The sequence below is a fragment of the Saimiri boliviensis genome, chromosome 10, assembly GCF_048565385.1.
Source record: "Saimiri boliviensis isolate mSaiBol1 chromosome 10, mSaiBol1.pri, whole genome shotgun sequence".
NCBI lineage: Eukaryota > Metazoa > Chordata > Mammalia > Primates > Cebidae > Saimiri > Saimiri boliviensis.
The window spans coordinates 66,231,974-66,256,798 of record NC_133458.1 but is presented as its reverse complement, the minus strand read 5'-3'; the positions used below and the strand labels follow the sequence as shown (position 1 = coordinate 66,256,798).

At 36.6% G+C, this 24,825-nt stretch overlaps 1 non-coding gene across 1 annotated transcript; it reads right to left on the bottom strand.

Moving 5' to 3' along the window:
- Positions 1-7,429: 7,429 nt before the first annotated feature.
- Positions 7,430-7,570, bottom strand: LOC120365557 (U4 spliceosomal RNA). The gene has a single exon (XR_005580462.1). It is a non-coding gene; the product is annotated as a U4 spliceosomal RNA (small nuclear RNA).
- Between the last annotated feature and the right edge of the window lie 17,255 nt (positions 7,571-24,825).

Here is a 24,825-nt window from a genome sequence, read left to right as displayed (position 1 = left end):
CTCCCTCTGTGATTCTGAGGCCTCCCCAGCTACATGGAACTGTAAGTCCAATTAAACCTCTTTTAGTTCGCAGTTTCTCGTATGTCTTTATCAGCAGCATAAAAAGGAACTAATACAGTAAATTGGTACCAGTAGAGTTGGGTGTTGCTGAAGATACTCCAGAATGTGGAAGTGACTTTGGAACTGGGTAAAAGGCAGAGGTTGGAACAGTTTGGAGGGCTCAGGACAAGACAGGAAAATATAGGAAAGTTTGGAACTTCCTACAGACTCGTTGAATGGCTTTGACAAAAATGCTAATAGTAATGCGAGCAATAAGGTCCAGGCTGCAGTACTTTTGGATGCAGATGAGGAACTTGTTGGGAACTGGAGCAAAGGTGAATCTTGTTATGTTTTAGCAAAGGGACTGGTGGTATTTACCCCTGCCCTAGAGATTTGTGGAATTTCAACTTGAGAGAGATGATTTAGGTTATCTTGTGGAAGAAATTTCTAAGCAGCAAAGCATTGAAAAGGTTAATTTAGGTGCTTTTGAAAGGATTCCGTTTTAAAAAGGAAACAGTATAAAAGTTCAGAAAATTTGTAGCCTGATGATGTAGCAGAAAATAAAAACCCATTTTTTTGAGGAGACAGTCAAGCCAGCTGCAGAAGTTTGCATAAGTGGCAAGGAGTCTAATGTTAATCCCCAAGACCATGTGGAAAATGTCTCCAGGCTATGTCTGAGACTTCGTGGCAGCCCCTCCCATCACAGGCCTGGAGGCTTAGGAAGAAAAAGTGGTTAAGTGGGCCAGGCCCAGGGTACCTATGCTGTGTGCAACTTATGGACTTGGTGCCCTGTGTCCCAGCCACTCTAGCTGTAGCTGAAATGGGCCAATGTAGAGCTTAGGCTATGGCTTCAGAGAGTGGAAGCTCCAAGCCTTGGTAGCTTCCACATGGTGTTGAGCCTGTGGGTTCACAGAAGTCAAGAACTGAGGTTTGGGAGCCTCCATCCAGATTTCAGAAGATATATGGAAATGCCTGGATACTCAGGCAAAAGTTTGCTGCCTGTGCAGGGCCCTGATAGAGAAACTCTGCTAGGGCAGCATGGAAGGGAAATGTGGAGTCAGAGCCCCCAAACAGAGTCCCTTTTAGGGCACTGCCTTGTGGAGCTATGAGAAAATGGCCATTATCCTCCAGAATCCAGAATGATAGACCCAATGACAGCTTCCACCATGTGGCTGAAAAAGCCACAGACACTCAGCGCCAGTGAAAGCAGCCAGGAGGGATGCTGTACCCTGCAAAGCCACAGGGATAGAGCTGCCCAAGAGCATGGGAACACAACTTTAGTATCTGTGTGACCTGAAAGTGAGATGTGGGGTCAAAGGAGATCATTTTGGAGCTTTAAAATTTGACTACCCCACTGGATTTTGGACTTGCATGGGCCCTGTAGCTCCCCCACCCCTTTTTTAGCTAATTTCTCCCATTTGGAATGGTTGTATTTATCCAATACCTGTACCCCCATTGTATCTAGGAAGTAACTAGCTTGCTTTTGATTTTACAGGCTCATAGGTAGAAGGGACTTGCATTGCCTCAGATGAGACTTTGGACAGTGGACTTGGGTTAATGCTGAAATGATTTAAGACTTTGGGGGACTGTTGGGAAGGCATGATTGGTTTTAAAATATGAGGACATGAGATATGGAGGGACTAGAAGTGGAATGATATGATTTGGCTGTGTCCCAACCCAAATCTCAATTTTGTGGAAGGGACCCATGGGGACACAGTTGAATCATAGGGGCTGGTTTTTCCTGTGCTATTCTCATGAAAGTGAATAAGTCTCACAAGATCTGATGGATTTATCAGGATTTTCCACTTTTGCTTCCTCCTCCTTCTTCTCTTGTGCCTTTCACCTCCTGCCATGATTCTGAGGCCTCCCTAGACACGTGGAACTGTAAGTCCAATTAAACCTCTTTTTATTCCCAGTTTTGGGTATTTCTTTATTACCAGCATGAAAGTGAACTAATACAGTAAATAAATTAAACTCTCCAATCAAACATAGGGTGGCCGAATGGATTTTAAACAATGGACTTAAAAAAATTGATTAAAAAAAGCCCAAAGTATATGCTGTCTATAAGTTTGTCACTTTATTATTTTTTAAAAATTAATTTTATATATCAGAAATATTTTATTGATACATAATAGGCACACATATCTTGGGGGTATGTATAATTTGATACATTGATATAATGTGTAAAGAGCAAATCAGAAGAATTGGGATAACCATCATTGTATTAGTCCATTTTCATGCTGCTGATAAAGACATACCCAGGACTGGGTAATTTATAAAGAAAAAGAGGCTTAATGGACTCACAGTTCCACATGGCTGGAGAGGCCTCACAGTCAAGGCTGCAGGCAAAAGGCATTTCTTACATGGCAGTAGACAAGAGAAAATTTGTGTAGAAGAACTCTCTTTATAAAACCATCAGATCTCGTAAGACTTATTCACTACCACAAGAACAACATGAAGGTAACCACCAGCATAATTCAGTTATCTCCCAAAAGTTCCCACCCATGAATCGGGAATTATGGGAACTACAAGATGAAATTTTTTAATGATCGCCATTCTAACTGGTGTGAGGTGGTATCTCAATGTGGTTTTGATTTGCATTTCTCTACTGACCAGTGATGATGAGCATTTTTTATATGTTTGTTGGCCTCATAAATGTCTTCTTTTGAAAAGTGTCTGTTCATATCCTTTGCCCACTTTTGAATGGGATTGTTTGTCTTTTTCTTGTAAATCTGCTTTACTTCTTTGTAGATTCTGGATATTAGCCATTTGTCGGATAAGTGGATTGCAAAAGTTTTTTGTTATTCTGTTGGTAGCGGGTTCACTGTAATGATTGTTTCTTTTGCTGTACTGAAGCTCTGGAGTTTCATTAGATCCCATTTGTCTATTTTGGCTTTTGTTGCCAATGCTTTTGGTGTTTTAGTCATGAAGTCCTTGCCTATGCCTACGTCCTGAATGGTATTGTCTAGGTTTTTTTCCTAGGGTTTTTATGGTGTTAGGTCTTATGTTTAAGTCTTTAATCCATCTGGAGTTAATTTTAGTGTAAAGTATCAGGAAGGGTCCAGTTTCTGCTTTCTGCACATGGCTAGCCAGTTTTTCCAACACCATTTATTAAACAGGGAATTTTTTCCCCATTGCTTGTTTTTGTCAGGTTTTCCAAAGATCAGATAGTTGTAGATGTGTGGTGTTGTTTCTGAGGCCTCTGTTCTGTTCCATTGGTCTACATCTCTGTTTTGGTGCCAGTATCATGCTGTTTTGATTACTGTAGCCTTGTAGTATAGTTTGAAATCAGGTAGCATGATGCCTTCAGCTTTGTTCTTTTGTTTAGGATTGTCTTGGCTTTGCAGGCTCTTTTTGTTCCATATGAAGTTTAAGGTGTTTTTTTTCCAGTTCTTTGAAGAGGATCTTAGGTGGCTTGATGGGGAGAGCATTGAATGTGTAAATTACTTTGGGCAGTATGGCCATTTTCACAATATTCATTCTTCCTAACCATGAGCATGGAATGTTTTTTCATTTGTTTGTGTCCTCTCTTATTTCGTTGAGCAGTGGTTTGTAGTTCTCCTTGAAGAGGTCCTTTACATCCTTTGTTAGTTGTATTCCTAGGTATTTTGTTCTCTTTGTAGCAATTGTGAATGGCAGTTCATTCTTGATTTGGCTCTCTTTAAGTCTGTTATGTTATTGGTATATAGGAATGCTTGTGATTTCGACACATTGATTTTGTATCCTGAGACTTTGCTGAATTACTTATCAGCTTGAGGAGATTTTGGCTGAGATGTTGGGGTCTTCTAAATAGACAATCATATTGTCTGCAAATAGAGACAATTTGACTTCCTCCTTTCCTAATTGAATACGCTTTATTTCTTTTTCTTGCCTGATTGCTCTGGCTAGAACTTCCAATACTATATCGAATAGGAGTGGTGATAGAGGGCATCCTTGTCTAGTGCCAGATTTCAAAGGAAATGCTTCCAGTTTTTGCCCATTCATTATGTTATTGGCTGTGTGTTTGTTGTAAATAGCATTTATTATTTTGACATACGTTCCTTTGATATCTATTTTATTGAGAGAGGAGCAAGATCCAAAAAACTCAAAAGCTAGCAGAAGACAAGAAATAACTAAGATCAGAACAGAACTGAAGGAGATAGAGACACAACCCTTCAAAAAAATCAATACCTGCAGGAGCTGGTTTTTTGAAAAGATCAACAAAATAGACTGCTAGCCAGATTAATAAAAAAAAGAAAAGAAAGAAGAATCAAATAGATGCAATAAAATCAATAAGGGACTATCACCACCAAATTCACAGAAATACAAATCACCATCAGAAATTACTACAAACAACTCTATGCACATAAACCAATAAACCTGGAAGAAATGGATAAGTTCCTGGACCATTGCACACTCCCAATCCTAAACCAGGAAGAAGTTGAAACCCTGAATAGACCAATAACAAGGGCTGAAGTTGAGGCAGTAGTTAATCCCAGATCCAGATGTGTTCACAGCCGAATTACACCAGACATAGAAAGAGAAGATGGTACGACTCCTTCTGAAACTATTCCAAACAATCCAAAAAGACTGAATCCTTTCAAAATCATTTTATGAGACCAGCATCATCCTGATACCAAAACGTGGCAGAGACTCAACAAAAAAAAAACTTCAGGCCAATATCCATGATAAACACAAATGTAAAAATATTCAATAAAATACTGGCAAACCGATCGCAGCAGCACATCAAAGAGCTTATCCATCACAATCAAGTAGGCTTCATCCCGGGGATGCAAGTCAGGTTCAACATATGTAAGTCTATAAATGTAATCCACCACATAAACAGAACCAAAGACAAAAACCACATGATCATCTCAATAGATACAGAGAAGGCCTTCAATAGAATCCAAAATCAGTAACTAAAAGAAAACTAGAAAATTTACACAAGTGGAAATTAAAGAACACACTCAAATAATCGTTGGGTTAAAGAAGAACTTTAAATCAGAAAATATCTTGAGACAAATGAAAAAAATATACAAAATTTACTGGATGCAACATAGCAATACTAAGAGATGTTCATAACAATGAACGCCTACATTAAAAATCGAGAAATATCTTAAATGAAGAACTGAACTTTACACCTTAAGAAACAGACCAATGAAAACCAAGCTAAACATAAAGTTAGCAGGAAAAAGAAAATAACAAAGATTACAGTAGAAATGACTCAAATAGAAAAATAATAGAAAACAACAAAGCTAAGAGTTGACATTCTGAAAAGATAAAACTGACATACTCTTAGCTAGACTAAAAGAAGGCTGAAATAAAAAATGAACACTACAACTGATACCACAAAAATAAAAATCATAAAATCTATGAACAATTATAGTCATAGGATATAAGTATATGCTAACAAACTGGATAACTTAGAATAAATGGATAAATTTTTAGCAACATACAACTTACAAGACTAAGTAATAAAGACATGACCTGAATAGCCATAACTAGAATGGAGTAGTTATCAGTAATAAAAAACTTCCAAAGAAAAGCTGTGAACCTAACAGCTTCACTGTTTATTCTACTAAGCATTTCAAGAAAACTTAATAATAGCATTTCTCAAGTCCTCCAAAATACTGAAGAGAAGAAAATATTTCCAAGTTCGTTTCATCAGCATCACCCTGATACCAAAGTCAGACAAAGTCACAGGAAGAAAGAAAACTGCAAGTGAATAACCATGATAAATATACATGAAAAAATTCTCAACTGAATACAAGCAAGCTATAGGGTTGAAAGTTGGCAGAAGGAAGGGTGTCATAAAGATCAGAGCAAAGTATAGCAAACTGAATTCAACAGGCTTTCAGAAAGATCATATACCATGACCAAGAAGTTCTTTATCTCTGGGATTCAAAGATGGTTCAGCGTGTAAAAATCAATTAATATGATAAATTATATTAATAAAATAAAACATAAAAATCACATGATCATCTAAATAGGTGAAGATAAAATGTTTGACAAATCTCAACAAACATTTATAATAAAAACTTTCAACACACTAATAATAGATGGAAATTACCTTAACATCTTAACAGCCATATATAACAGACACACAGCTAGCATCATACTTAATGGGAAAAAGTTGAAAGCTTTTCCTCTAAGATCAGGAAAAAGGCAAGAATGCCTACTCTTGCTACTTCTATATGTATAGTAGTAGAAGTCATAACCTGAGCAATTAGGTAAGAGAAATAGATAAAAGGCATGCAAATTAGAAAGAAAGAAGCAAAGTTGTCCCTGTTTGTAGATGACGTGCCTTCCTCACTAAGCTTTATCATCTCTAGCTTTTGTATATAGGTGAGACATATGCAACTCTTCCTTTCATTTGACTACTTAGAGGTAATCATATCATTACTAATTGGCCTAATTTCAATATTGTTGTGTCTCAGGGAATAGGAAAATGTGAAGAGGGGGGGAGAGAGAGAAGAGAGAGAGAGACACACACATAGACAGACAGCGGAATGGCCAGTCCATGGAACAGTCAGAATAATCACTATATGGATTGATTAACTTCATTGCCTTGCATGGGCGTCAATCATAATGCTCCGAAACACCTATAGTGGTAACATCAAAATCACTGATTACAAATGACCATAGTAGATACAATAATAATGAAAAATTGTTAAAATTGTTAAAATGTGGCACAGAGACAGGAAGTGAGCACATGCTATTGGAAAAACGGTGCTGCCAATAGACTTGCTGGAAACAAGGTTGCCACAGAGTTTCATTTGTAAAAAAACACAGTATCTGCAAGTACAATGGAATATAATAAAATGAAGTATGTCTATAAGGTCAACTGATTTTTGACAAAAGTGCCTAGAAAATACAGTAGGAAAATGATAGTTTTATGAGTAAATGATTTTGGGAAAACAATATCCACATACAAGATAATAAAATTGGATCTTTATCTTATACCATAAATAAGAATCAGCTCAAAAAGGACAACAGGCTTAAAGATAATACCTGAAAGTTTAAAACAACAAGAAGAAAACACAGGTGGAAATAATCATAATATTGGTCTTGACAATGATTTTATGTACATAGCACCTCAAGTACAGGCAACAAAAAGAAAAATAAACATGCAGGACTACATCAGATTTGCACAGCAATGGAAACAATCCAGAGAATGAAAAGGCAACTTATGGAATGGGAGAAAATGTTTGAAAATGATTTAAGTGTTTAATACCCGAAATATGTAGGGTATTAATATAACTTAATAGCAAAAACAAACAAAACAAACAAACAAACAAACAAAAAACCCTAAACACTTAATTAAAAAATGTTCTAAGGAGTTAAATGACATTTTCCCAAAGACGACATCACCTGTTAGAATGGTTATTATTTTATTTATTTTTTTATTCAGTCTCCATAGAAACTGTCAAAAATCGCCAATGCTGACTATATTTCAAGTTGTCATGGAGGGGTATTGGGAAAAGTTTACAATTAGCAATAATCGTGGCTTGGATAAACTTCACTGGCTATGATAGTGCCACTGCACAAAGCTATTATTATTATTATTATTATTATTATTATTATTTTAAAGGCAAGTGTTGGCAAGGATGTGGAGAAATTGGAACCCCTGCACTCTGTTGGTGGAAATGAAAAATAGTGCAGAAAATTTGGAAACATTATGGAGGTTCCTCAAAAACTTAAACATAGAACTACTGTATGACTAAGCAAGCTTAGTTCTGGGTATTTATCCAATAGATGCTAGCACTCTTAGGTTCTTTGCAGCACTATTTACAATACCTCACTCAGGTGTGGAAACAACCAAATGCCATTGATTGACTAATTAATAAAAAAAATACAGTATATACATATTATGGATTACTATTCAGCCCTATAAAGGGAGGAAATTCTGCAGTATGGATGAACTTTGAGCACATTATGCTAAGTAAAATAAGCTGGTCACATAAAGACACATTCTGTATAATTTCAACTGTATGAGGTATTTAAAATAGCCAAATTAATAAAATCAAAGAGTGCAATAGTGATTACCAGAGTTTGGAGCAAGGTGGAAGTGGAGAGTTACTAATCAACTATCATGAAGTTTCAGTCAAGCAAAATGGATAAACTCTAGTAATCTTTTGTAAAATGTGCCTAGTGTCAACAGTAATGTACTGTATGCTAAAATGTTTAGGAAGGTATATCTCTTGTTAAATGTTCTCATCACAATGAAATAGACAAAAAACAAAACAAAACAAAAACCGTAAGTGTGTTCTCCCACAGTTCTGGAGACCAGAAGTCTGAAAGCAAGTTGCTGATATGGCTGTATTCCCTGTGAAGGTTTCAGGGGATAATCTGCTTCATGACTTTTTCAGCTTCTGTTGGCAATTGATAGTCTTTGGTGTTCCTTGGTCTATAGCTTCATAACCCAGTCTCTACCTTCATGATTATATTGCTGCTACTTCTTTTTGTGGTTTCTCCTCTGCATACCTATCTCAAAATCCCTCTGCCTTTCTTATATAAATATACATGTGATTGTATTTCATGTTCACCTGGATAATCTAACATAAGTTCTTTCTCTCAAGATCCTTAATCACATCTTCTGCCATATAAGGTATGATTTGCAGATTCTGGGGAGTAAGATGTGGACATATCTTTTTGAAGGACAGCATTTAGTACTCTATATTCCACTCTTTGGCACTTCAAAAATTATGTTCATCCTATATGCAAAATATATCCCTCAAAGCCTGAAACCATTACAGCACCAGTTCTAAATCCAAAAATCTCATTTAAAAATCATTGCTTAAAAAGTCCCAAATCTTACCATCTAGTCATGTAAATAAGGTATAGATGATACTCTAAGCATGATCCATCTTGGGACATTGTCTCTGTTTGTAGACCTGTGAAGCTAGAAAACAAGTTGTTTCCAAAATACGGTAATGAGACAGACGTAACAGTTACAAAATATTCCTGTTTCCAAAGGAAGAAAATGGAAAAAGTAAAGGGGCCATTGAGGGTGGACAATGGTGAGCTAAATGGTGACTCACCCAAAATATATCCATGTCTTTATTCCTCAACCTGTGAATATTGCCTTGTATGATAAAGAAACTGATTAAGGATCTAGAGAGCAGGAGCTGATCTGGATGATCTGAATGGGACTTAAATGCAATCACATCTATCCCTATAAGAGAAAAGCAGAGGGGTTTTTAGAGAAGGACACAGAGGAGAAGACACATAAAGAGGAGTAGGTGAACTCATGGGCAGAGATTGAATCGATGTGGGCACAAGTCAAGGAGTGGTGGAGCCACTGGAAGCTGGAATAAGCAAGAAATAATTCTCCCCTAGAGACTTCAGTCGTAGCATAGCCCTGTTGACACACTGGTTTCAGATTGCTGGCCTCCAGATCTATGAGAGAGTATACTTTTATTGTTTTAGACCACCAAGTTTGTCATAATTTGGACAAAGAAATATACAGCCAGAGGCAACTCATGCAGGAACTTACAAAGTTTTCACAGCTGTTTTCTTGCTCAAGTTTCAATTACTTCTCTTTTATGTAAAACAAATAATTTTGACCAATAAACTTTTCAGCATTAAAAATTTGACCTCAAAACATTTATAATTAACAGGAGACAACAGGAAAAGGATAAATGAAAAGTAGATTTATGACTTGTGTTTTCTGCCATTGTCAACAAAGGGGAGAATGTATTTTTTGAAAACTTCAACAGTCTCCTATTATTGAAGCTCCACTAGGCAACAAACTTTGGTTTCTTTTTTATGTGTTTAGACAAATTACAGGACAGAAGAAATTAACTCACATACTGTATCAGGTGGAGCCTGGTGAGGAAAATAGACAACAGTCATTTTAACAGGCAATTTAATGTAAGGATATAAATAAGCAGGTATTGGAGAAAAAGGGAAACATTGAGGCAATACAGAGATAGTACCTGAAGGAAGCAGCTGTGCTCCCCAGGGCTCAGGAACAAAGGGAACAGGTTGAGGTTACTAGAATTGAGAAGTTCAGAGTGGGAATCTTGTGAATATGGTCCTGTTATCTCTGAGATGCCAAAAGATGATTGGTTTTGGATCATGAAAATAATGGAAATTGGAATCAACTACTTCTGAAGCCAACTACTGCTGCTGAGATGAAGTAACTGTGCTGAATGATGCCAAATGGTGAGTCCCCCAAAATATGACCATATCCTTATTCCTGGAACCTACGAATATTACCTTGTATAATAAAGGAACTGATTACCTTAAGGATGTTGAGAGGTTAGCTCCTCCTCTCACAGAACAGTGAGCAAACAGAAGGCAAGTCTCCTCTCTCACCTCTAGTCTCCCTCTAGCATCTCTTGGTGCCCATATCTAAGAAACTCAGCTGGCAGGGGTGAAAGAGAGTCTGTAGAGTTCCAGCGCCAGCAGTGCAAAGTTGAGTGTAGAGGGTTGGGTTTGGAGCTAAGATTCCGTAGCTTAATAGCAATCTCAGACATGGAAGCAATACATGTGAAGGAAACTGATGAGGTAACCTGAAGTTATGTTTACTGTAAAGAATGAAGTCACGTTTTCTTTCCTAAGTTCAGAAGTGTTACTGAATTCACCTGGAGCAAGTAAAAGGCAGACTGTCCAGAAATGGATGTTGCTTATCTAGAGGAGAGTGGACTGTCACTCGAAGTGTTCATGTGAATCTGTCGTCAAATCTCCTTGGACCTTTGTGATCTGTTGGTGTTGGATGAAGGTGGAGGGAGGGATGTCATACAGTTTTAAGGATGTGGTGGTGACTGCATTAAAGGGCTGCTTTTGCAGGAAGGAACAAGCAGCTATGCTTAGTCTTGGAAATCACGTAGAAGCCAAGTGCCCCACTTAGTCATAAAAATGAATGCAATCTGAAAAAGTGCTCCTGGCAAGCTATTTTACTGGAATGAGAGGGCAGTTAAATATTTTTCAGTTACATGTTGTCTTGAATGAGGGCTTCTTTTAGTAAAATGTTTGCAGCTGACACATCTGAGGATAAGTATTTTCCTGCCCACCCATGCTTCCCCTTAGCTTTGACAAGGGTCAGCATGCTCTAAGTCCTCAGTATATAGCTTCAGAACGTTTTTTTGTGTGTGTGTGTTGATTGGGTGTCTTGACCTGGACCATTTGCCTCTTCTCCCACGTACATTTGATTAGGAAGGTGTGGGGCTACAGCACCACTAAAATTCCCTGGTGTCTCTCCAAGGAGGTAGAAGACTTAGGTGGAATCTTTGTCTCTTTTGGGACCTTTTTTTTTTTTTTTTTTTGAGACAGAGTGTCGCTCTCGTTACCCGTTACCCAGGCTGGAGTGCAATGGCACGATCTCGGCTCACCGCAACCTCCGCCTCCTGGGTTCAAGCAATTCTCCTGCCTCAGCCTCCTGAGTAGCTGGGACTACAGGCACGCACCACCATGCCCAGCTAATTTTTTGTATTTTTAGTAGAGACGGGGTTTCACCACGTTGACCAGGATGGTCTCGATCTCTCGACCTCGTGATCCACCCGCCTCGGCCTCCCAAAGTGCTGGGATTACAGGCTTGAGCCACCGCGCCCGGCCTCTTTTGGGACCTTTTTAAGGTGCCTGGGGAGCCTGCATTTTCACTATTTGCTGGATGTCCTGGAAGGTATGGATCTATGGCTATGTATTACCTAGTTTTAGCATCATTTTCTTCAAAATTGCTCTCTGTCATCATTCAGTGCTAGTCAGGACCACCTTCACTTAGAATTTGTACTTACTGCCATGATTTCAGCTCCCTCTCTCTTTCCACATTTGACTCGTACTGGCTGAGAGGACAGCCCTTTGCCCCATTCACATACACTAGGGGACAGGTAGTATAATGTAGCCGTTAAGCATTTGAGTTTGAAACGTAGTGTCAGAAACATTAGGCAGTTACATAACCTTGTTGACCTTCAGTTTCCTCATTTTCAAAGAGTGATTATGGTAGTTTCTACCTCATGGAGTTTTGTATTAAATAAAATTAAAATGTGCAAAGCACTAGAATCGTGTCAGGTATGTAACAAATGGCTAGTGAGTGTTAGCATTATTGTTAAATTCCAACTCTATAATGAGATTCTTGGATTATCTCTTCTATTTGATTTGGATTCAAGTTTAGCTTTTAAGGGTGTCTGAAGATAACCATACTGGCTTCCTCTCCTGTAACAAGGGGCTTAAAAGATAAATAGACACTGCTATCACATAAAATCACACCTGGCTATGATTGAGTAGGAAGGATACTACAGCAGGCAGAACTGCTGCTGTGGCTGCTGGCTTGATTCTGCTTGGGATTTTCCTTTGAAGACACAAGAGAAAGCTCCTGTCTGTGAAGACCTGCTGGGTCCCAGCTGCCAACTTCCAGTGGCAAGACCCAGCCGCAGAGATAGATGTTGGGTTTCTTTCTCAGATAGCGTGTAGGCTACCACTTAAAGTTCACCAGAGGGCAGTGGCTAGTGCCATTTATACGAATCTCAAGCTTTAATTTGGAAAGACAGTTCTGGCTGTTTCTGGCTGCAGTAGGTACACAGAGAGTCTCAGATTGGTGAGAGTTTACTGAAAGATGTGGCTGACATTAGTTTTGGGTTTTGAAGGGAAGTAAAGAAGAGAAGTAGCACTGGGTGGATATCAACCAAAGTTAACTTTCTCCACTGGTCAAGAGACATTAAGGGCAATGATTACTTAATTTTTTAAGGAGCAGTTAAGAACAGTTAAGCTGGTCCTGGCAGAACAGTTTAAGATGGCCTAAGGAGAGTCTTGAGGCTTTCTTTATTTCACCTGGTAGACAACCCAGTCTTACCTTCCTCGCTGAGGGCATAGATTGATTTTCCTTGGTAAAGGGAGCATCCCTTTTTAGTGTGGCCAAAAGGAAAAGTGTCAGTGTGACAATATTTGTTGAAGTACAAGTGTTTCTAGTCTACCCATAGCCATTGCACCTCTTCTAGCCCGAGTAAAGAGGAAAAGGGAATTCATTTGGTCTTTGTCAGCTTACTTTTTCTGGCCCTTCCATCATATGAGAATCTGACCTTGCCATAAAACCCCACAAAAACCAGAAGTCAGGCAAGATGGGGCATCTAGAAAGGTGGGAAGGGGCAGGAACGAGAGTTGAGAGAGTGAGGCTCAGCATCAGCTGTGGCCAAGACAAGAGTTGGAGAGGAGAAACAGAGGGATTTAAGATGTCCTGTGTATTATGAATTAAGGTCCCTTTGATGTTCTCAGACAGTGGTAAAGATTGGAGTTACGTAATCGTTCATTCAAGCAGCCAGTGGTGAGGGGACTGCTATCTTTGGAAAACAGCCATACTTTCTATTTTTATTTTAACTACACATTTCCTCGGTGACATGTGCTGTTTATGTAAGTCCATCTATGGAAACTTTTGGCCAATGATTTATGTTGGGAGGGCATTATTCTTGAGAGAGGCTATCTCTATCTGCATATATAAATCTATGTCTATCTTATTAACAAAGATAAATTTATTACAAATGTAAGTTTTTCAGAAATTCATGTGGGGAGTACCAGTAGTCCCCACATAAATACCCTCCTCATCCCGCTCTGGGTTCGCCACCCTTCTCTGGGTCACTATGACTACCACTCTTCCACACTTCCAGCACAGATGCCTATCTAGATGTCCCACCTAATGAATTTAATACTTTCTCAGGAAAGGAGTGGCATGGAAGGGAAGGAACAGGAATAAAAATAAAAGAAGGAAGAAAGGCAGAGTCATAAATTTTTTTAATGTGTATTTGCTGAGGGTGGTTTTTTGTTTTCTTTCAAAAACTATGAAAGATTGAGACTGGAGATGGGAATGGAGAGACAGAAGAGAACTCAGACTAGAAAGGAGGAAGTGGAGGGATAGAGAGTAATGAAGATCATCACTGTAGAGAGCAGGGAAAAGAATAAAAAGGAACCATTGCCAAATCCTCATCAATATGGACCACATTCATGTATTAATCTCTGGGCAGGTTTCTTCACACAGAGGGTAGAGGACTTGAACACCTTGTGTGTGTGGAGATAAGGAGTTTAAGTGAAGTGGATTTATTTCTTTACCTAGGTGGAATTGAACAAACGATTGCGTCTACATAGAAAATCCAGCCATCTCTGTCATCATCTAATGCCTCTGCCTCAGGCTCATTGCCACACTGTAATAGTCAACCCTCTACAATCACCCTTGTCTCCCTTGACCCTCTTTCTTTTCATTTATACACTTACCAAAAAAAAAAAAAAAAAAAAAAAAAAAAACAACCCTGGCTGAATCCAATTATGCACCCAACTCATTCTTGCATTCAAGTGTAAGGATGGCTTGAGAAAACACGCAAGTATGACGATTGGTCTTGCTTTAAATTTATGATTGAATGGGTACTCAGTGCTGCCTAGTAATCCCTCCACACTTCCCTGTGTATTTGCTCTGTAATTCTTTCCTTTCTCATTTGATGCTGATGCACTTGCCTTTATACTTCAATAAGAACTAGGATTTCATTCAGTTTGAGACCTAGGCTGACAGTGTTTTAACGTTGACATCAATTCATCTTGTGTTTGAAGGACAAGACAAACACAGTACAAGTTGAAGTTCCTGGGTGACATTGCTTGTTTGTAAATTTCTTGAGGGAAAGGGCCAAGATACTGTTGGACATTTATTACATACCACTTAAATGCCAATTAATTGACTAAAAATTTTAGTCTGTCATGTTTGGGAAAACTCTCAGCTTCACCTTTTAGCTGTAAATTATGTGTGGAATCCATTAGGTAAGAATTCAGGTGGCTTTTACATGACCCTTTCATTATTATTTCCTATCAAACCTTAACTTTTCTTCCTTCTGAACTCCCCCTTATCCCTGAGGTTGAGACTGGGACACATAATTCTCCTCAATGTGAAGCATTATTGTTAATAATAGGATTGATAACATTATATTTGAGCTCCAGTTTATGGAGAAGAAAGAACTGAAGGCTGGAAGTGCCAGAGTTTTGAATGGGACTTAATTATTCTTATGTTTGTTTGTTTAGTGTTTGTAGCAAATAATATGCTTTGTAGAGAATCCTCATCTTGTTCTGGATTAAATGATCTGTTATAAAGTGCTTCTGGCTCCACTCATGAGCCAGGTACAGGTTTTTCTAAGTTAAATGATGATAAAATGGCATTTAGTTCTTTTTCTTTTCTTTTTTATTAACTGTTTATTACCGGGTACAATATGCCAGGCATTGTGCTAGGTACTATCAAACTGAATCAAATATATACAATCTGTAATTAATCTTTAGGTTACCAAGTACAGAAAAGTCTTGCCCTTTACTGGTCTAACTCTTTTAATAGCGATTATGGGTAAAGTTTATTTACAACTATTAATTTCCAATTCTGCTCAGAGTAGATGGTATCTGCTAATATCTATGCCAACTCTTTAAAGAGAGATACTTAAAGTGCTCAAGCTCTAAGCAGTAAAACAAAGTATAAAGGAAAAGCTGAATCATGCCACTGGTAAACACTCTTGAATTTACTTCATCAAAGAAACGGCTTGAGGTGTGGGGGTTCATCCACCCCCCACTTCAGCCTGAGGTGTCCTGTTGAAATAAGAAATGTACCCTTGTTCCACTGGCTCCTGGACAAGGCAGGAAGCATGCTGATGAGGAATGTTAATTTGCAAATGTAGTCCATAGAGTTTTGGCAGCACTGTTGATAACAGTGAGACTAATAATTGGCATCTAGTCTCAGTGAGATCCAAGGAGACCTCTGCTATTGATGCTGATTTCATAGGAGGACTATGCCTATGTGAATAGCAAAGTAAAAAAGCAAAAAACCTCATTGGAGATGCCATTTTAGGCTCTCTGGTTCCACTCAGGAACCATGCATGGGTGGCTCCTAATGCAAGAGAGGCAGTCTTCATCTGACGTGCATAGTCTTTCTTGCTGTTGTTGCTATGATATATCCTTTTCCTACACAAAACACCCTGTAAACTTGTAAGCATTGCCATTCTGGATTCTGTGAGTTTCCCTGAGCTGTCAAACCTTGTTTAACAGCCACTATTAGAGCACTACTATTGGCAGTTTCTTTTGTATCCTTCCACAGTGTAATATCTATATACAATTTTTAAAATTTCACAAAGTAAAATTATACTACTCATGTTTGATTTTTTTTTTTTGCTTTTTAAATGATGTATTGCTTTTAATTTTAAAGCAAGTTAAATGAAACAAAAATGCAAATATCTTTGGAGTAAATTGAAAAAAATCTTACAATTCTGGTAAAAATATTTCCGTAAGAGTTTCAAAATTTAAAACAAAGCAGTTAAATATTGTTTATGTCAATTTTCTGGGTGCCTTTAATGAAAAAGTGCACCCAGAATATTTTAGATACTCTCATTTTTAATTTTTTTTGAAGAATCTCTCCTAACTCAAAGCCGAATGTTAATGTTTACGGAATGAGAATTGCTTAAATTCTTTGCTAACTGGGTTCTCTTGACCTAAAGGAAAAGTAATAGTCATATTAGGGCCATTTGAGTCTCTTGTGTAATGTAATTCTTGTGTCTCTCCATTTTTCCTTCATGTTTATAATTCTTAGACTTTCCTTTCAAAAGCAATGTATTCTGATATTCTCCAAGATTATATTTGATTTCATCATTTAAGGCTTTTCTTTGATGAGGACCTGAGCACTTGCCCATTTGTTTTGTTCTTAGCAGACTTCATATATGGCTGTGTAGTTGGCTCCATTCATGATTCTCCATTAAATTAAACACCTTTAAATTATTGATTTCTTTGTCAAGAGCCATGGGCGTTGGTCTTTTGGCAATCAAGGATGAGAGTAAAGTCGGACAATTCTACCCCTGAAGGAACATGAAGGATTTGGGCAGAGCAATAGACAAGTTGTAGATCAGGAAACTGAAAATCATTTTTCCATGGGACATAAGTAGATGGGTAATAAGTAAACATGTTCTAGCTTCCAGGACTTATAGTGGTTTGCTGGTGGAATAGATACTCATCTGGTTAAGATTTCTTAATTATTTCAATGCACCCATAATGCATAGTAAAAATATATTAAATCTGTCTGCTAATATTTTCAAGTCTTTTGCATAGTGTTACTTTGGACTTAAACAAGATATTTTCTAATGGATATCTTTTAAGAATCAAATTTGTGGAGAGTAAAGGAACATGAAGGAGGTGTGTGTGTGTGTGTGTGTGTGTGTGTGTGTGTGTGTTTATGTGTGTGTGTATTCTTCTCCCAAAATGTGTATTCTGGCTCACATACTTGCTATTGTCAATGAAAGCAGGTCCTATCAATTTTTCCCATCAGTATTTTATTTTTTTTATTTTTATTTTTTTTGAGACGGAGTTTCACTCTTGTTACCCAGGCTGGAGTGCAATGGCACGATCTCGGCTCACTGTAACCTCTGCCTCCTGGGTTCAGGCAATTCTCTTGCCTCAGCCTCCTGAGTAGCTGGGATTACAGGCATGCACCATGATGCCCAGCTAATTTTTTGTATTTTTAGTAGAGACGGGGTTTCACCATGTTGACCAGGATGGTCTCGATCTCTTGACCTCGTGATCCACCCGCCTCGGCCTCCCCAAGTGCTGGGATTACAGGCTTGAGCCACCGTGCCCGGCTAGTATTTTATTTTTATAATTTTGCACAGGATTAGCTTTTGGATTTTGATGTTGGAATATATTCATGGCTTAGCTGGCGTTCTAAAGAACTTCTGTCCTAGGGATCAAGGAGATGGTCTCTTCTTATATGTATAATAATATCTCTTACCTTTAACAATTCTTTTAAAATGTCTCTCTGATATGTCATCTGGGTGAGTTAATAGTGTCGATTGTACTGTCATATGCATGAACATTCATTCACAAAAAGAGCCAGTCTGACAAAGCATAAAGTCAAGACCCCCTAAAGAGCTTCACAATACAGTTAGAAATTGAAAGGGCAGTGAAGGTCTTAGGGCAAATTTGAGAGTCATTCGGCATTCATCAATATGATCCAGTGAAGAATATCAAAGACTACCTGATGGAAAAAATGATGGTTTTGTTCTGTTGAGTTCTTGTTCAACTATAACTGTACTGAACTTCCACTAGAACATCTACCATCACAGTTACCTCTTACTCTGCTCAGGAGACAGTTTGTGAAATATAAGTAAGGGGAAGTTTTGTTCCCTTCTTAGCTAATGTCACTTCAACTTCTTTAAGGAAGAATAAACTGCTGAGAAATAGAAGAGCTGAAAATAGAAAGGAAACGAAGATCATCCATAGTTAGGCAACTAGAAAATGCCTAAACCATTCTGTAAAATCATACTTTTCCTTTAGGTCAAGAGACCCCAGTTAGCAAAAAATTTAAGCAATTCTCATTCCATAAACATTAGCATCTGGCTTTGAATTAGGAGAAATTCTTCAAAAAGTTTAAATGAGAGTATCTAAAATCAAGAGAACTCTTAAAGGTTATGAAAAACTGACAAAATAAATCAGCTTTACATTCATCCATCTGTGTAATAACAGATTGCATAAGGGTAAGACAAATAGAAAAGTCATAATTCAGAAATTTATTAAGACATCTTAGTGTAGTGCATTCATGTTTAATGTTTGCCTTTTTCTCTATCACAGTACAGAACAAGTTAAGACTGATAGAGACTGGATCCCTGATTTGAAGTATATGACATAAAATTTAAGAATCCTCAGGGAAGAGTCCCACCTGCCCCACACTCACATACATTTAGCATTTAGCTGTGTTCACCAATATCAAGGATACTAAACAAAAACCAAAAGCAACCCAGAAACAGTACACAACATTTCATTTATGAATGACTGATACTTAAGGTCTCCTGTTTTCTAGTTAGTGTTATTAGAGTAATAGAAATTAACATTGTTAGTGCCTACATCAGGCACTATGCTTTGTATTTAACTTACTTTTTTCTTATTTAATCTTTTTAATGGCCTTATAAATCAGTTACTATCCTTATTTTACGCAGACGGGAAAGTGAACATATTGAGAATCTCATTGTATGTTACCAGAAGCAACTAAATTCTACCATACTACTTCACCCCCATCCTTCTCTTCCTTCTTAACAAAAGAAGATGTACTTTGATCATAAAAAGATGTTCAGAGGCAGGCAATTGCTGATATTAGTTCAGCAGTGGAATAATTCAGGGCTAATTTGTTTGCAGATCTCTTGGCCTTTTTTTTTTTTTCATGGTCGCAACATGGCCATTGCAGTTCTAGCTACAGCTTCCTGAATCCAAGGGAGGATGAAAAGGAGAGGGAAAGGTTGCATGTGCCACTTGTAGCCCTTTCTGTAAGGAAAGAAAACATAATTGCTCATAAATACTTCCAGTAGATTTCTGTTTAATTAAAATCTTTTTAAAATAATAAAGTATAACAGCATTGAATGGTATATTAAAATGAATGTATTATTCAGTGACTATCCCAAAATTAACACCCAGGTCAAAAAAAAGAATATGTTGGCATTCCAGAAACTCCTCACTTTGCCTCCTTCTAATCACAGATTTTGCTAGATATTGCTGGATAGTTGTCTAGTTATTCTCTAAAATGGTGGTTCTAATGTACTTTTCCTATAGCACTTGTTTTAGGACAACCCTGCCAAGATGCATATTATCAAATTTTGTTTTTGCCATTCTGGCGAATATGGAATGTTACATGTATGTTCTTTCACCGATTACTGTTGCTATTGAGCATCTTTTTATGTACTTATATGCCATGTGGGTTCTTCTCTATAATTCGCCTCTCCTTAACCTTTACTATTTTTGTTTTTAAAAAAAACTTACTGCTTTTTAACTATTCCTTTTATGTCATGGATACCAAGCTTTTACACATTGCAAATACTAAGGATATCGCTTATTATTAAACTTTATGGTATATAGTGATAGGTGAACATATGTAATTTTGATAAAGTCAGATTTATCACCTTCATTTTTTATATTCTTTGGCTTGTTAAGAAGATGATAATATTTTCATATCATACAGAAATCTTTCCCTAACACCTTACATATTTTTTTTACAACGTGTTAAACGTTTAAAAAATTCTAATTAGGTTTTTACTCATTTGGAATTTATTTTATAAGTTTGGAATTTTTAAAGTAATCTTTTTTTTTGTTGCTTTTTGGTTTTTTCACCCAATTGTATATCCTTAACGCTGCAGATGAGTCTTGTCTGTTCTTATAAAAAATATGTTTTCTTTTAATCTAAAAGTTTATCTTCCATTTTATTTTTTTCATTGTTTCTGTTAATGAATCAGTAGTGTTGGACCGTGGTTTCTCACAGACTGGATTTTTAAAATTGTAAACTCATATAAATGGTCAACATTTTTTTTTGTCCTCTGAATTTCCCACAAGTTGGTATCTTGTTGTAAAGCCTGAATCAGACTTAGGTCTGATTGCTTTGTCACAACTGCATGCAGTGTGTCCTGTTCTTTCATCAGGAGGCACATAATGTCTGGTTCTGTTTTTGAAATACAGTATAAACAGCTATTGATGCTCAAAGCTTAGACATATTAATTTATTGTGTTGTGAAAGTGATATTTTATTATGTCTTTTTTACTTATAGTTAAAATACTCGTAGAATGTTTACCCTCATCTACTATTTAGTTACCCAGGTTTATAGTCAGATAGGATAGACAGGATGTGTTTTGATTCTTTCCCTTTGTTTTGTTTTCAAGATAACAAATTGATTTTCTGTTATTTTTCAAAGATCAATGGTTTTATATTTTAATATCATAATGAACTTTTACATTAAGGCATATTTGACAGATTTAAATTCATTTCAGTTATTAGTCTTCTTAAAGTTCAAATTGTCTCATTTTTGGCCAGCAGAAACTTCCTAACATGAGCTCTGACTGCTTTGACATGACCCTATTAGTGTCTGGTAGTTTATTTACTATTTGGTATGATAAAAGTCTTAGACATATATCTTTTATATTTTCTGATCTAAGAATGCCTGAATTCATTTAGTGGGAAATGGTATTTCAAGCTCACAGTCTACGTTTAAGGGATGCTTTTTGCCCTTAGATTGGCCATTGTTTCCAGGTCTCCTTGGTGATAGAACTGGGAGTATATTAATAGATAATATTTTAAAGATGAAATATTTAAGAGTTCTTACTGACACTTCCAAATCAAAATTAGAACTATAGGATTATTTGACTGCTTCTGTATTATACCTGTATCTACTCTTTCTACATTGAGAATCCTGGTTCTCCAGGGCCCATGGAGGATAATACAATTCAAATTTAACTTAATCTGCAGCATTCATACAACAGGCTTAAAATAGCAATGCTATACTACCAATATAATTACCACTAATTTAAAAATATGCTTTTCCGTTCTTTCGCCACATTTTCTTTAACCAAAAACATTATTTTCTTTATAGTTGCAAGTATAAACAGAAAATGACATGACAAAATCAGATCAGTGAAGTTTAATCTATAGACACCTTGCATGGACCCCTTTCAAAACTCGGAGACAGAACCCTACCAATGTCTTTGTATGATCATACACCTTTGGTAAAATTAGTATTAAAGATATTGTACCTGCAAAGAGATGTCTATTTCCTTTTCAACTTGCACTGTCCCATATATACATATATATACACACATATATATAAAATCTTCGTAAGTACATAGTAGGTGTATATATTTGTGTGGTAAATGAAATATTTTGATACAGGCATGAAATGTGAAACAAGCACATCATGGAAAATGGGGCATCCATCCCCTGAAGCATTTATCCTTTGTGTTACAGCTATCCAATTACACTCTTTTAGTTATTTTAAAATGTACAGTTCAGCTATTACTGACTATAGTAGCCTGCAGTGAGATCACATAGTGTATCATTCATTCTTTCTAAACATTTTTTAATCCATTATTCATCCCCACCTCCCCTGCAGCCCCCCTACTTCCCTTCCCAGTCTCTGGTAATCATCCTTCTACTCTACGTCCATGAGTTCAATTGTTTGATTTTTAGATCCCACAAATAAGTGACAATATGTGATGTTTGTCTTTCTGTGCCTTGCTTATTTCACTTAACATAATCATCTCCAGTTCCATCCGTGTTGTTGCGAATGACTGGATCTCATTTTTTTTTTTATGGCAGAATAGTACTCCATCATGTTTATGTGCCCACATTTTCTTTAACAATTAAGCTGTTGATGGACACTTACATTGCTTCCAAATCTTAGCTATTGTAAACAGCTGCAACAAACATAAGAGTGCAGATATCTCTTCAGTATACTGATTTCCTTTCTCTGGGGTATATACCTAGTAGTGAAACTGCTGGATCATATGGTAGCTCTATTTTTAGTTTTTTTGAGGAGTCTCCAGATGTTCTCCATAATGGTTGTACTGACTTGTATCTCTACCAGGAATGTACAAGGGTTTCCTTTTCTCTACATCTTTGCCAGCACTTGTTATTGTCTCTCTTTTGGATGTAAGCCATTTTAACTGGGGTGAGATGATTGTAGTTTAGATTTGCATTTCTCTGATGACCAATAATGTTGAGTACCTTTTTATGTCTGTTTTCCATTTGTAAGTCTTCTTTTGAGAAATACTTGTCCAGATCTTTTGCCCATTTTTTGATCAGATTATTAGATTGCTTTCCTGTAGAGTTGTTTGAGTTCATTATATATTCTCGTTATTAATCCCTTGTCAGATAGGTAATGTTATTTTCTCCCATTCTGTGGGTTGCCTCTTCACTTTCTTGATTGTATTCTTTGCTGTGCAGAAGCTTTTAAACTTGATGTGATCTCATTTCTCCAATTTTGTTTTAATTTCCTGTGCTTATCGGGTATTTCGCAAGAAATTTTTGCCCAGACCAATGTCCTGGAGATTTCCAAAATTTTTTCTTGTCATAGTTTCATAGTTTGAGGTCTTAAATTTAAGTCTTTTTGATTTGATTTTGGTGTATGGCTAGAGATAGGGGTCTAGTTTTGTTTTTCTACAGATAGATATCCAGTTTTCCTGCATCATGTATTGAAGGGACTGTCTTTTCCCTAGTGTATGCTCTTGGCACCTTTGTCAAAAATGAATTCACTGTAGGTGTGTGAATTTATGGGTGTTCCATTCTGTCCATTGGTCTATGTGTCTGTTTTTATTCCAGTACCATACCACTTTGGTTACTATAGCTCTGTAGTATAATTTGAAGTCGGCAAAGTGATTCCTCCAGTTTTGTTCTTTTTGCTCAGAATGCTTTGGGTATTCTGGGTCTTTTATGGTTCCATGTAAATTTTAGAATTGTTTTTTGTATTTCTGTGGAGAATTTTGTTAGTATTTTGATAGGGATTACGTTGAATTTGCTTTGGGTATTATGGACATTTTAACAGTATTAGTTATTCTAATCCATGAATATGGAATATTTTTCATTTTTTTGATGTTTTCTTCAGTTTCTTTTATCAGTGTTTTATAATTTTTATTGTAGAGATTTTTCACTCCTTTGGTTAAATTAAGTCCTAGATATATAATTTTATTTGTGGCTATTGTAAATGGGATTACTTTTTAAATTTCATTGTCAGATTGCTCACTCTTGGCATATAGAAATGCTACTGATTTTAGTATGCTGGTTTTGTATCCTACAACTTTACTGAATTTATCAGTATATTAAATTTTTTTTGTGTGTGTGTGGAGTCTAGGTTTTTCATAATATAACATCATGTTATCTGCAAACAAGGGTAATTGGACTTCTTCCATTCCAATTTGAATGTGCTTTATTTATTTCTTGTCTGCTCTTTATTTATTTCTAGCTAAGACTCCCAGTACTATGTTGAATAACAGTGGTGAAAGTGGACATCCTTGTCATGTTCAAGATCTTAGGAGAAAGGCTTTCAGTTTTTCCCTATTCAGTATGATACTAGCTGTGAGTCTATTGTATATGGCTTTTATTATGTTATATTCCTTTTATATCCAGTTTTTTTTAGTTTATCATGAAAGGATGTCAAATTTTATCAAATGCTTTTTCAGCATCAGTTTATTCTGTTGATACGATGTATCACATTGATTAATTTGTGTATGTTGAACCATCCTTGCATACCAGGGATAAATGCCACTTGGTCACAATAAATGATCTTTTAATGTACTGTTGAATTTGCTTTGTTAGTATTTCATTCAAGATCTTTTTCATCAATATTCATCAGAGATATTGGTCGGTATTTTTTTCTTATGTGTCTTTGTCTGGTTTAGTATCAGGGTAATACTGGCCTCAAAGGATGAATTTTCTCTTTATTTTTTGGAATAGTTTAGTAGGATTGGTGTTAGTTCCTTTTTACATGTTTGGTAGAATTCAGCAGTGAAACCATTGGGTCCTGGGCTTTTCTTTTTCTTTTGTTATGATTTCAGTCTTGTTACTTGGTTTCTTCAGTTGTTACTGGTTTATTCAGGTTTCAGAATTCTTTTTGGTTCTATCTTGGTAGGTTGTTTGTGTCTAGGAATTTGTTCATTTCTTCTAAGTTTTGCAATTTATTGGCATATGAATTTCTGCAGTGTCGGTTGTAATGTTTCCCCCTTAATTTCTGATTTTATTTCAATCTTCTCTCTTTTTTTCATAGTCTTGCTAAATGTTTGTCAAATTTGTTTACCTTTTCAAAAAAAAACTTGTTTCATTGATCTTTTGTATTGTTTTCTTCATGTCAAATTGATTTATTTCAGTGTTATCTTTATTATTTTCTTCAAATTTTTGGTTTGGTTTGCTCTTGCTTTGCTAGTTCTTTAAGAGGCATCATTAGATTGTTTAAGTTTTTATTATTTTTTGATGCAGTCATAGCTATAAAGTTTTCTCTCAGTATTGTTTTTGCTGTATCCCATATGTTTTGGTATATTGTGTTTCCATTATCATTTGTTTCAAGAATTT